The sequence below is a fragment of the Acinonyx jubatus genome, chromosome B1 (assembly GCF_027475565.1).
Source record: "Acinonyx jubatus isolate Ajub_Pintada_27869175 chromosome B1, VMU_Ajub_asm_v1.0, whole genome shotgun sequence".
NCBI lineage: Eukaryota > Metazoa > Chordata > Mammalia > Carnivora > Felidae > Acinonyx > Acinonyx jubatus.
In genome coordinates this window covers 44404070-44417175 of record NC_069382.1, presented here as the reverse complement: position 1 = coordinate 44417175, position 13106 = coordinate 44404070, and the positions used below count along the sequence as shown (strand labels likewise).

At 39.4% G+C, this 13106-nt stretch overlaps 1 pseudogene; it reads left to right on the top strand.

The window, feature by feature from the left end:
- The first annotated feature begins 1448 nt into the window (after positions 1–1448).
- LOC113601308 (exocyst complex component 3-like) lies at positions 1449–4131 on the top strand (annotated as a pseudogene).
- Positions 4132–13106: the final 8975 nt, after the last annotated feature.

The window sequence follows — 13106 nt, the reverse complement described above, 5'->3', positions numbered from 1 at the left end:
ATCATTATCAGGCAGGCTGCTTCTGTAATTTTACTGGGGAGCCAATTAACAGATCCCTGCAGCTAGGGGGAAATGTCCCAGCCCTCCTCTTGTTTTTGAAAAGGAAAAAAAGCAGCTTTTGTGTGGCTGTCTCCTGACTGTTTCTTGTAAAGGCAGGAGAGAGGGCAACTTCAGACAAAGCAGTGACTCCTCAGGTCAGGTGAATGGTTGAAGTCAGCCTGTTCTCTGCCTTAATTTACTCTTTTCTGTAGCAACCTAAATCAGCCTCCAGATAGCCCAGCGAGCCTTGTTTCTTTCTTTCTGAGGTATGGAAATGCTGTCCATCTTCCACTCTTTCTTGCCTTCAAGAAAATATCTTAGCAGCATTTCATCTTTCAGGAAAGCAGGGAAAGGCTGGCTAATGGTACTGAGAAGAAGGCAGTAAAGAAAGGCCATTCTTATCTTCAATTTATTATTCAGCCCCATCTTTCCCCTGATACATCCTTTTTCTTGTCCTCTTGTCACAGGCAGTCTTTTTTAACTAGCTGTCTACATTCGCTACTTTATTTCCACATCTCTGTTTCCCTACTTAAGCCACCCCAACCTAGCTGTCATCTCCATTATTTACTAAAAATACTCTTTCAAGATCACTAATTACACGTAAGTCACTCAATATAGAGAATTAGAACAGTTAATCACACTTTTCTCCCTCCATCCTGAAACTGTCTTCCCTTGACTTTCGTGATAAGACAATCTTCTAATTTTCCTTTTGCTTTTTTGAATATGCATTCTCACAGTACCTCCAGCTTGCCTTTTATACAACACAATTAGGTATTAGCATTACTCAAAGCTTGATTATGGACCTCCTTCTTTTTTTACTCGCGGGAATCACTAAGCAATCCAGATAATTAAAGAAAATTGGAGAGCATATACTGATCAGTATACTGATCTACTGAAAAAAAAATTTCCAGATTATTTTTTCAGAGAAATTGAGAATTCTGCTGGGGAGGGGAAAATTGGCATTCAAGGCCTGGCAAGAGGATGGGCCTAGAAAAACAACCTTTGCTTTCAGCTGACATTCTTGAAAGGTCCTACTTTAGGATTACTTCAAACTAGAAATAGAATAGTTCTCATAAAGCCTGAAGTCAGCTTCAGTGCCTCTCCTTCCCTGATTACATCAAGGTGATCAATCCCTATTGTAACTACCTGTAAGTAAAAAATAAATAAACCCTCTTTGCTGGAAGTTAGTATTATTCAGAGTTTCTACACAGTATCTAGCACTCTATAAAAATGATTAGAGTCAGTCTTATCTCTGCCTTAATTTATGCTTTTTTTCTAGCAACCCAAATTAGCCTCCAGATAGGCTCTCGAGCCTTGCTTCCTTCTAGTTGCTGAGATATGGCAACACTGATAGTCTCTTTTATTCCTTTTCTACCTTCAAGAAATAAATAATAATCTAAATTGTTACCATGAATGACAATACAGAGACTCAAATGACCAAAAACCCAAAGAAAAGAAACAGGTAATGGAGACAAAATACAGATGATCTAGAGAGAATAGAGAAGACATACTTTAACTGTGATTAATATGTCCAAGAAATTGGGTGACACTTACATGGGGTCCAAGAAAATGGGTGATGCTTCTTCCTCGCTGGGGGCAGTGAGGATGGGTAACTCTAGTGTGACAGGTACAGGGATTTCACCTGGTTTATAACCACCAATGAGACAGATCAGGAAGCTATTGAAGCAGTCCAAAGGGATGCTGGGATGCTTCAGTGCCCAGAACCAGCTGGACAAAGTGGAGCACGATAGCAGAAAAGAGGCCCAGAAAAAGGCCTCCACAGAGGCCAGATGGAAGGACACTATCTATTTGTGGTTGGATGGGGTGCTGTACAGGCCTGAACCAGCTCCACAAGACATGGAACAATGTCAAACACATCCAGAAGTCCTTGCCAATGTCAGCAAAGACTGGAGACAGAGCCTCAGTGCCACTCAAGGACATGAAGTATTCAGAGACCCTCAAGAACATCTCAGGCCCCCAGATTGTGAGGGAGACCCATGATCTCATTGAACAAGGGGCTTTTCTTCAAGCCTCCCAGAAGCTGATCGACCTGGAGTGTTCACTCTCAAGAAGGGCTGACATTCAAGCAGTCCCATATGAACAGCGGGAACATGCACAACATGACCTTCACCCATGGCTACTTTGGGAGTATGCAGGGGCTCTCAGATGAGCTGGTCAGGCAGATGTTGATGGTGCTGCAGAATTTGCTGGTCATCATCTCCTGTGACCCCACTTGCTGGTCTCAGTCGTCAGGATTATCAAAAGGAAGAAAAATTGACCAATGTGTATCTGACCAAAAAAGGCAAACTAGCTTTATATCTCCCTAGAGGCCCAAGAATTGCAAGGAGATATTGGAAATTTGGATGGAAACTTGACTGCTAGAATTGAGGACACACAGGAAGACCCCAGGGAGTCCAAAAAGACGTGGTTCATCTGCCATCTGGAAATCATAAGGAAGTATGTCCTGGATGACCCATCATTGCCACAAACCTAATGGTTGAGTGTTTCCCTCCCCAGTGTGAGATTTTCGGAAGCCATCTGAACATGTACAACCAGACCCTGAGAACATGGATGCAGGAGCTCAAGTCAGAAGACCTAGAAGCAAATGAGAGCAAGAGCCTTGTTGACATGGGTCTCAAATACCTACACAAGCACGGAGGTGATGGAGAATATGGAGCTGGCCCTGAAGTAGATGTCAATGCCCTGGAACCTTTACTTTCTCCAAACGTGGTCTCTAAGCTGCTCCACAGGTACATGTCAACTCTCACTTCAGACATTATTACCTGGCTGCAAAAAGCACTAGAAACAGACAAGAAGACTACATAAAAGAGACTGATCCTGAAGCTGACCAAAGTGGGTACCACCAGGTGCTTCCAGATGTTTGAACAGATTCTTGAAGTTGCCGCTCAGATAAGTGAAGACTTGAAAATAAAAGTTTGTTACACAAACTAGTCTGTGCCTTTAGCAAATGGATTCATTTTTAAGTAAATCCAAAGATGAAGTTCAGTTGTATCGAGAACGGCTGAGAAGTCAGCAGTGCCTACACTATGTTCAGTTTATGAGAGCCATGAACAACTACTGTCAGAGCTTTAAAGAATTTATGGTTGGTTTTAAAAGGAAGTATTTCAAAGAATGAAGTGCGAGAGGGCAGATCTCTGAGCCAACCAAACATGGGTGGAATTCAGACACCATTGCAAAGGAGGGCTGCAGGAGCCTGCTTCGGGAGGTCTTCCTGGGTTTAGAACAACATCTCAGTGAACCGATGGTAAAGAAGTGTCTGTTAGGTTCAAACACTGTGAATATCATCTGTCTCACTGTGGAAGAATATCTCAATGATTTTTCCAAAAATTAAAAGCCATGTAAAAAGAGGAGGATGACAAGTGGGGTCCCCGTGGGCCATCATGCCGAAGCACATCACATTCTGGAGCATCAGGGAGCGTAGGGAGGGTGCCAAGAGGGTGGTCAGGGAGGCTGGGCAGTTCCACTTCCTGTTTGGGAACGTGGCTTCTGGATTTGGTAAAGATACAGGTGAGTACGGTGACAACATCATAGCCACTGCAGAAGTTATTAAGCTCACTGACCCTTCTCTGCTTCATCTGGATGTCTCGACTGGTTAGCAACACCCAGATTTCACAGATGACCAGGTCAGCATGCTGCTGATAGAGTGAGGGGACACTGGCCTGGCAGGACATGAAGCAGGCCATCTCAAGACCCTGGAAAAGAATCCGATGCAGGTGAATCCAAACCACATGCCCATCTTCAAGGAAATCACAGTTGCTGGTAGAACATGGCAATCCTTTTCAAGTAACCTTTGGTTTTTAGCTTTATGTACATTGTTTGCACTCATCATCCCCACCCTCAGAAATATATTAAAGCAAAAGTGACTCTCCAGGGGTCACATTAGATGTTTTAGTCCCTTGTACCTGTCTCTGGTAAGCATATTTGTGAAGTGCCCAGGGACATGGTTTCTTGAAGAACAAGTACTCTTCTGTTCTTCAAGCATTCTCATTTTTGTTGTAAACATCTTTATGAGGCAAGATTCTGATGTGAAATGCCTTGTGGTTGATTGTTTATCACAGTGGTGAAAATATATGTGGAGGGGAAAGAGGTCCTGCCTGCATTCACCTCTTGGCCTTTGCTCATCTTTTCATGTAAGACTTCTAAAAACTCTTCTGCTTAATAAAAGAGTCTGAAGTCATTCAGAGAAATGAAAAAGACAAGGAAAGAAAAGCCAGCCATGTATATGTGCTAATAAGAAACAATACCCAAATAATGTCAAAATTGGTATTAAACTGTATCTATAATCTTTTATATTAACTTCTACCATTTACTATTATTATATTATGATATTTTTATGTCAATGAATATTATTGGAAAACAAAGAATATTTGAATTTCTATAAAAATGTTTACACACACAAACACACAAGAAAAATTGGGTGACAAGATGGAGAAAGTTACCAGAAAATGATGATCTGTCAAAAATTATTTAAGAAGTATACGAAGTAAAATTGTATGTAAAAGATGGGTTTAACAGATGTTTGGGTAAGAAAGAAGGTAAAATTAGTGACCTGGAAAATCAGTTAGTAGAGAGTTAGGAGGTACTGATGAAATTGGCTACAAAGTCCCCCATTGGGTTAAGTGGGAATATAACATATATCACCACCCCTACCTTGTTCCAGTCTTTTATTGTGGTATTAGTTTCTACAGTTCACTAAGGGATGAGGTATTATTCTTAGTTTACTATCTTGGTAATGAGGGGAATTTCCAGAGGTTTCCACTTAGTGCTTTCTGCCTTAATGACACTCACCTCCATGGGTCTAGAGTGCCAATGTGTGGATCTTGCCTATTCTCAGTTTGTCTGTTCCAACCATGTATAAAGGAACTGTGGGGAGAGAAAAGCACAGGTTGAATCAAGTTACTAACTAGGCCTGTTGAGAGTTGGGCTCAAGTTAAGAATCCATTACCTGATCATAGTAAGCCTCCACTATGGGCCACAATGGCATTTTTGGTAGGCCTGAGTATTTCCTTTTTCCCAGAATATAGTCACCCTAGTAAATAGCCTCTTCATGTCCAGAATTAAAGCTTAACTAAAAAAATAGTGAAATAAGCTTCCATATAAATGGAGATATTTAGAGATTTTAAGATAACTTCTTTCCCAACTTTATTGAGATATATTTGATATATAAAATATACAGTTTAAAGTATATGTGTGCATATGTATACATATATATATATATATATTGATGTACATATGTATTGCAACATGATTACCATAATAAGGTTAATTAACACATGCATCACCTTACAGAGTTACCTTCTTTTTTGTGCGTGGGAATATTTAAGACTTACTCTCTCATGCTCTCTCAGCAACTTTCACCTGTATGTTACACTATGTTTAACTAGTGTCACCATAGTGTACATTAGATCCCCAGAACTGACTTATTCTGGAAGTTTGTACCCTGTGACCACAATCACCCGTTTCCCCTATCCCACAGCCCCTGGCAACCACCAATTCACTCCTTGTTTTTATGATTTTTTTTAAGTTTCTGCATAATATGAGGTCGTCCAGTATTTGTCTTTGCTGAATTTATTTCACTTAGCATAATGCCCTCATATATGTTGTTACAAATGGCAGGATTTCCTTCTTTCTTATGACCAAATAAGATTCCATTGTATATGTGTACCACATTTTACTTATCCATTCATCTGTCGATGGGCATTTAGGTTGTTTCCATGTCTTGGCTCTCATAAAATGATGCAACAAACAAGGGGAAGTGCAAATATCTCTCCACTAATCCCTAATCACTAATAAGATAGTGATTTCATTTCCTTTGGCTATATATCCAGAATTGGGATTGCTGAATCATATGGTATTCTATGCTTAAATAGAATTTATCTATTTTGGAGAACTTCCAAACTGTTTTCCATAGTGGCTGCACTAATCTACATCCTTTTTTTTTTTTAAACGTTTATTTATTTTTGAGACAGAGAGAGACAGAGCATGAAGGGGGGAGGGGCAGAGAGAGAAAGAGACACAGAATCGGAAGCAGGCTCCAGGCTCCGAGCCATCAGCCCAGAGCCCGACGCGGGGCTCGAACTCACAGACCACGAGATAGTGACCTGAGCTGAAGTCGGACGCTTAACCAACTGCGCCACCCAGGCGCCCCTAATCTACATCCTTTTATGGTTCCATACAAATGCTAGGATTGTTTCTTCTACTTCTGTAAAAAATGCCATTGGAATTCTGATAAGGACCTTTAGATGGCATGGAAATTTTAACAGTATTAATTATTTCTGTCCATGAATATGGAATATCTTCTCATTTATTCATGTCTTCTGCAATTTCTTTCATCAATGTCTTATAGTTTTCAGTCCATTTTTTGAGGCTATTGTAAGTGGGATTGTTTTCTTCATTTCTCTTTCAGGTGTTAAATGGTTGGTGTAAAGAAATGCAGCTGATTTTTTTCCATGTTGATTTTATAACCTGCGATTTTACTGCATTTATTAGCTCCAATAGTTTTTTAGTCGAGTCTTTAGGGATTTTTATATATCAGGTCATGTTGTCTACATACAGGGTCAGTTTTATTTCTTCTTTTTCTTATTTGGATGCCTTTTATTTCTTTGGTTTGCCCATTTGATATAGCTAGGACTTCCAGTACTATGTTGAATAGGAGTGGTGAGAATAGGCTCTCTTGTCTTTTCCTGATCTCAAGAAAAGATTTCAACCTTTCACACTGTTTTGTAGCCTTCAGCCTACAGATCTTTCATTTCTTAGGTTAGACTTATTCCGAGGTATTTTACTGTTTCTGATGCTATCATTAATTAGTTTGTTTTCTTAACTTCCTGTTCAGACTGTTCATTGTTCGTGTATAGAAATGCAACTGACTTTCACATGTTGATTTTGTATCCCACAACTTTACTGATTTTATTATTAGTTCCAACAGGCTTTTCTACATGTAAGATCATTTCATCTGCAAACAAAGATAACTTTATTTCTAATTTGGATGTCTTTTCTTTCTTTTACCTGTCTAGTTGTTCTGGCTAGCACTTCCAGTACTATGTTGAATAGAAAGTGAGAATGAGCATCTTTGCCTTTTCCTGAGCTTTCCTGAAAACTCTCAGTTTTTCACCATAGAGTATGATGTATGCTATGGACCTTGCATATATAGCTTTCATTACAGTTAGGTAATTTTCTTCTATTCCTCGTTCATTTTGACAGTTTTTATCATGAAAGGATGTTGAATTTTGTCAAATGCTTTTTCTGCATCTAATGAAAGGATCATGTGGTTTTAATCTTTTATTCTGTTAATGTGGTATATCACATTAATCAATCTGTGTATGCTAAACCATCCTTGCATCCCAAGATAAATCCACTTAGTCATGGTGTATGATGCTTTTAATGTGCTGCTGAATTTGGTTTGCTAGTATTTCGTTGAGGATTTTTTCATCTATGTTCACTGGAGATGTTGGTCTAAAGTTTTCTTTTCTTGCAGTGTCTTTAAATCTGCCAATGGTATCAAGGTAATACTGGCCCCAAAAAACAAGTTTGGAAGTGTTCTGTCCTCTTCAGTTCTTTGGAAGAGATTGAGAAGTATTGACACTAATTCTTTTTTCTTTCTTTTGCCTTTCATTTTTGTTTTTGTTTTTGTTGTTGTTGTTGTGGAGTTGTTTTGTTTGTTTTGTTTTGTTTTTGTCATTTTGGTTTTTAGGGTTTTCTGGGCGGTTTTTGTAGTCATTGTTCGTTTTTTGTTTCTTCGTTGTTGCTGGTAGAATTTATCAGTGAAGCCATCTGGCCCTGCACTTTTCTTTGTTGGAATTTTTTTGATTACTAATTAAGTCTCCCCACCAGTTTTAGGTCTGTTCGCATTTTCTATTTCTTTGATTTAGTCTTAGTTGTATGTTTCTAGGAATTTATCTATTTTACCTAGGTTATCCGTACCACATCATCTTGCATTTCAAAATGTTCTTCCATAATCATTTTTCTTGTTCTACATGTGTACCTTAAGAAATTCTTTTAGCAAGTGTATGGTGATAAGCTCTCAAAGTTTTTATGTCTCTTTAAATATCTATATCTCATCTTCATTATGGAAAAAACTTTCTTAGGTATAAAATTCTCTGTTGAAAGTTATTTTCTCTAAATACTTTGAAGTTATTATTCCATTGTCTTCTGCCTTACACTGTTATTATTAAGGAGTGTGATGTAATTCCAAATATCTGCTCTTGATGTCTTTCTTAAGACCTTTTATTTGTCTTTGTTTATCCTATTATAGCCCCAGATATGAATTGCTTTTTATTTATTTTGCCTAGAATGAATTGTTCTAGTGAGATTTTTGCTTATAATAGGAAATTTGTAGCCATTGTTTCTTTAGATATTACCCTTCTTCCCTGTTATTATCTATTTCTGGCCCTTACACTAAGACATGACTTCTATATATTATAATGTGTCTTTCATTTTGTTCATTCTATGCAGTACCCTGAGTAGTTCTTTGACTGTATTTTTCACTTTACTAATTGTCTCTTCACCTATTAATAACCTCTATTTCATTCTTCTACTCAGACTTTTAAAAATCCAACTATTAATGTTTGATTTCTACACATTATAGTTGTATTCTTTTTCAGTTCTGTGCATTTAATTTTGATAGTATCCTTTTTAATGTGCATATTTGTGGTTGTATCCTTTAATTTTAGGTTAGCATTTTATACATACAATGCCTGACAATGTTTTGTCAATGTTTTAGTCCTTAGAAATCTAATTTTTGTTTTTTGTTTCTGCTGACTTTCATCATCACCTGAATTCTCTGGTCTTGCTGACATTTCATTCAAGCTTATTATTAATCTTAGTCTGTGGAATCATTTGGATCTAATTGTGAAACTTTCTTCAAGAAAGAATTTGTTTCTAACGTTTCCAGTATTTAGAAAGCACCACTGACTGGAATCACTTCAATCCTATCAACCGCTCTTCTCTCCCAACACACACACACACACACACACACACGTACACACACACACACACACACACACACCACAATTAGTGCATAATTCCAAGCTCAGCTTTCTACCTCCTGATAGCACCTTTGTAACAGTCATCTATTTAGGTCAATTGCATCCATGCCGGATGTCCAGTATTTGGTCTCAACAACCTGCTGCATTCCTGAATGTAACATATAGATTTTTATTTGTATGTTTGTGTCTCTGTTTTAAGGTGTGGTCTGTGGAGAACTCCTCTATCTCTTATGCAGCCAGCAATGCCTCAATGCATAGTTCCTATGCAAAGTATATTGGTTTTTGCGGTGAAAGGGCCCTTCAGGAACACCTATCAACTGTAATGACAGAAGCAAGAGTTATAGTTTATTTTGGCTAAAAAGCAAATGAGTTGTTTTCATGAGTAGCTCTGATAGACTCTGGCCAAAAGCAGTGCTATGGAGGGGTCAGGTGAAAGTATGACACAGGGATGGTGTAGGTGGAGGCCAGTGAATTCAGTTATCTGTGAATTTCAAAACTATCTGGCCTTATGAGGAGTGACAGTGTGAGAGACTAGGAAAGAAAAAAACACTCTTGGCATCTACATGGACCTTCTTATAGAAGGCTTTTGTAGCACAGATAGTGGCTTAGTGACTTCACAAGTCAGATTGAATACTGACTATGTAAAGGGAGCACATACAGCTTATGCCATAAAGTTGTTTATTTGCATCTATAGCTCTGTACATATATACTTCTCACATTGCTGTGTGTTCCAGGTTATTGGTCTCTCCACCATGACTTGAGTGGAATTGATATTGGAGGAGCAAACTAGTGCCTTTGCAGCTAGGAAGAGGCTAAGTTCATGGTACCCTATATCTAGCTGTCTTCCACCACAGCAAGAACTGTTCCATTATTTTGAATTTTTGTTGTCCTGGCTTCTTGGCCTTGCCATAAGTTTCACTTCAATTGTAAAGCTAGAAAACACATGCCCAATAAGCCCTGGAGTTTCCTGAAGGGACCAGAGGCTTGATCTGGGGCAGAAGAAGAAACTCTGACTCCTAACGGGGCCTGTGTAGTTAGAGATTTGATGTAAAAGTCTCCACTAAGAGACATTCAGAAAGTAACATACACTGAAACAGACTTGTCTCTACAAAATTATCAATACTTAGTATTGCTACTGGCATTTGAAATCATGGATCTAAGCAGTAATGTTATCTAAAAAATGTAGATTACAGACACCAAAAATCATATCGGATGTTGTCTACACAGAGGGAGCAGAGCCCTTGATCACAGACATTGCCAGTGGTTACATCATTATTATATTTTGAATAGGTCTAGAAGGCTGGGTCACTTGGTATGGTGGAAGGGGAACGGGGTTACTTAAGGTAATGACTGTTTACCAACCACCATGGAAGTATTGTACCAAACAGTATCGCCAGACAAGTACATACTAGCCACATATCAGCTCTGGTTCTAAGAAATCTAAGGTACTTGCCATTTATTTAGAACAAAACTTTCCAGTCTGTTAAACACTAGACCGGTTCTTTTGTTTGTTTGTTTGTTTGTTTGTTTGTTTGTTTTTTGAGAGGCTTCTCTAGAAGTCTCTATCACTTTCCAGATGACATATGGGATATTTATTTCATCATGTGGCTGAGATTTTTTTGAGAGTCCTCATAATTTTTTCTGTCAAAGTCATTGCTAGTTGTTTGACTTATTTCCTTACTCCCAGTCATTTCTTCAACTCATTCCAGTTGGCCTTCCTGCCAGATGACACCCTAGAAACAATTCTTCTCAAGGTCCCAAGTGACCCGCATGTTACTCAGGAGAGGGGCTAACTTCCTGTTTCATTTCATAAGATCTCTCAGCATCATTTTACATAGATTATCATTGTCTTCTGAAAACCCCTTCTTCACTTTTATGACACCTCACTCCCTGGGCTTTCTGCCTTTTCCACTGGTCACTCCTTCCGGGCATATTGAATAGGTCCCATTATCTACTCCTTCGTGTAGGAAAGTTCCAGCGCTCAAACCTAAGCTGCTTCATATTCCCTATGTTTATTACCTTCCTTAGTAACCTCATTCAAGTCTCTAACTTTAAAGATCTTGATAACTTTAAAATTTGTATCTTCAACCCATCTGTATGTCTTGAGTCCCATGCATCTATTAATTTCAACACCAGGATATCCGATAATATGTGAACTTTAATATGGCCAAGAGAAAACAACTGATTGTACCATTCCCTTGGCCCCAGTCCTTTCTTTTTGCATGGGACTGCAACTCAGTTCACTCCACCCACATGCACCCAGTTGCTCAGGCCAAATGAGGAAGGCCTTATCCTCACCTCTCCTTTCCTCCAATCCATATCCAATCCATCACCAAGTTCTGTCACTTCTACCTCTAAAACATGTCTTGGTTTCATCTACTCATTGCCCCCCTGTTGCCACCACCTAGGTCCTCACTTCACAATGTTTTCTGGCCTCCTAAGAGATCTTATTTGAAGTAAATTTGTTTTAAGTGAGACCTTTTTGAAAGACTCATTGCCCCATTCACTGCTTTGTTTTCAACACTTAGACTAGCGGCTCATACACATTAGGTGCTGAATGGATATTAGATGGAGAAATTAATAATAAACATGAGATCTCATACCAAAGGAATAGCTTTCCCTAGCTTTACAAAAATCTCACTTCATTCACAAAAGAATTTATAATTTGTTGTCGGAACATATGTCCTGAAGTTTGATACCACTAAAGGCATGAGCAAAAGCAGTTCAGAAGAATAGAAACTCATTGTTTTGTTGCTGCCAAAGATGTTCTGGATCTGGGCATCTGCACACATGGGCTTCTAACCTGAGGCTCAGAGGAAGTCTTCGTAACTCGCTGCTTGAAGTTCATACCCCAGGAAGTCTGGAAAGAATTGTTTTTTTTTTTTTAAATGTTCTTCTGGGGGCGCCTGGGTGGCTCAGTCAGTTAAACGTCCCACTTCAGCTCAGGCCATGATCACACGGCTGGTGAGTTGGAGCCCCACGTCGGGCTCTGCGCTGACAGCTCAGACCTGGAACCTGTGTCAGATTCTGTGTCCCCCTCTCTCTCTGCCCCTCCCCCGCTCATGCTCTGTCTCTCTCTGTCTCTGTCTCTCTCTCTCTCAAAAATAAACATTATAAATAAATAAATAAATAAATAAATAAATGTCTTCAAGAAGTGTGTCCTTTTGTAATCCATGCATTTAGAGTAGATTACTAAAAGCTCCACAGTTAAGAGAACCTACCACTTTCTTAAGTCACTCCAGCATTTCCCAGATGCCCTTCTCACTGCATTCTCATCTTATTCTTGCCTCTTAATAACCCACCAAACAAAACAACCTCATAAACCCTCATTAGGCAAACGTTGTCTTCCTCCTGGGGTGAAAGAAAGTCTGAGCACCAGTTATGTGTGAAATGCAGGATGAAGAAAAGAATCTGAAGGAAAGGTAGAGAGGCCAGTCTCCAGGTCTGGCTCTGCTGATTTGTCTGGCATGAATTTGGAGAAGTGGCCTAACTTCTCAGAACATTTTTTGACCCAAGAGAGGTTGCTAATAATGACTCCCTGACAAGGTGCTTGTGAGGTATAGGCATATTCTCTCTGGGACGGTGTCCATAGGTAAAGTGCAGGCCCCGTGCCTGGAGCTGGTTGGTGTTTGGAGGCTGCTTTGTTCTGGATCTTCCCTCCAAGGGCTCTATTTTGCTATCTATCAATCAACTGTTACTCGCGCCCAGTGGCAGAACATGACCCTTCCCAGGATTCAGACAACGTGAGGACAGTAAGAACTGGAGGAATCCTGAGAAAGTTGTAAAAAGGCTCACTCGTTAAATGAAACGTGGCTGAGCGGAGTAAGTCACACTGGAGATAATTAACATTTCAGAATGAATTAATAGACGGACGTGGATGGTTTTTCTTCATCATTTACCGACTAGATAAATCTGGCCACATCTTTCATTAGTTTGCTGTACTTTGCCAGGGAGACACTCTTGGATTTGCAAGATAGTGCACAGCCGTGTGCTGCACAGACACATGCTGCAATGCCAAAGGAGTAGAAAGCAAGCAGGGATGGGGGTCAAGGGGAGGAGTCG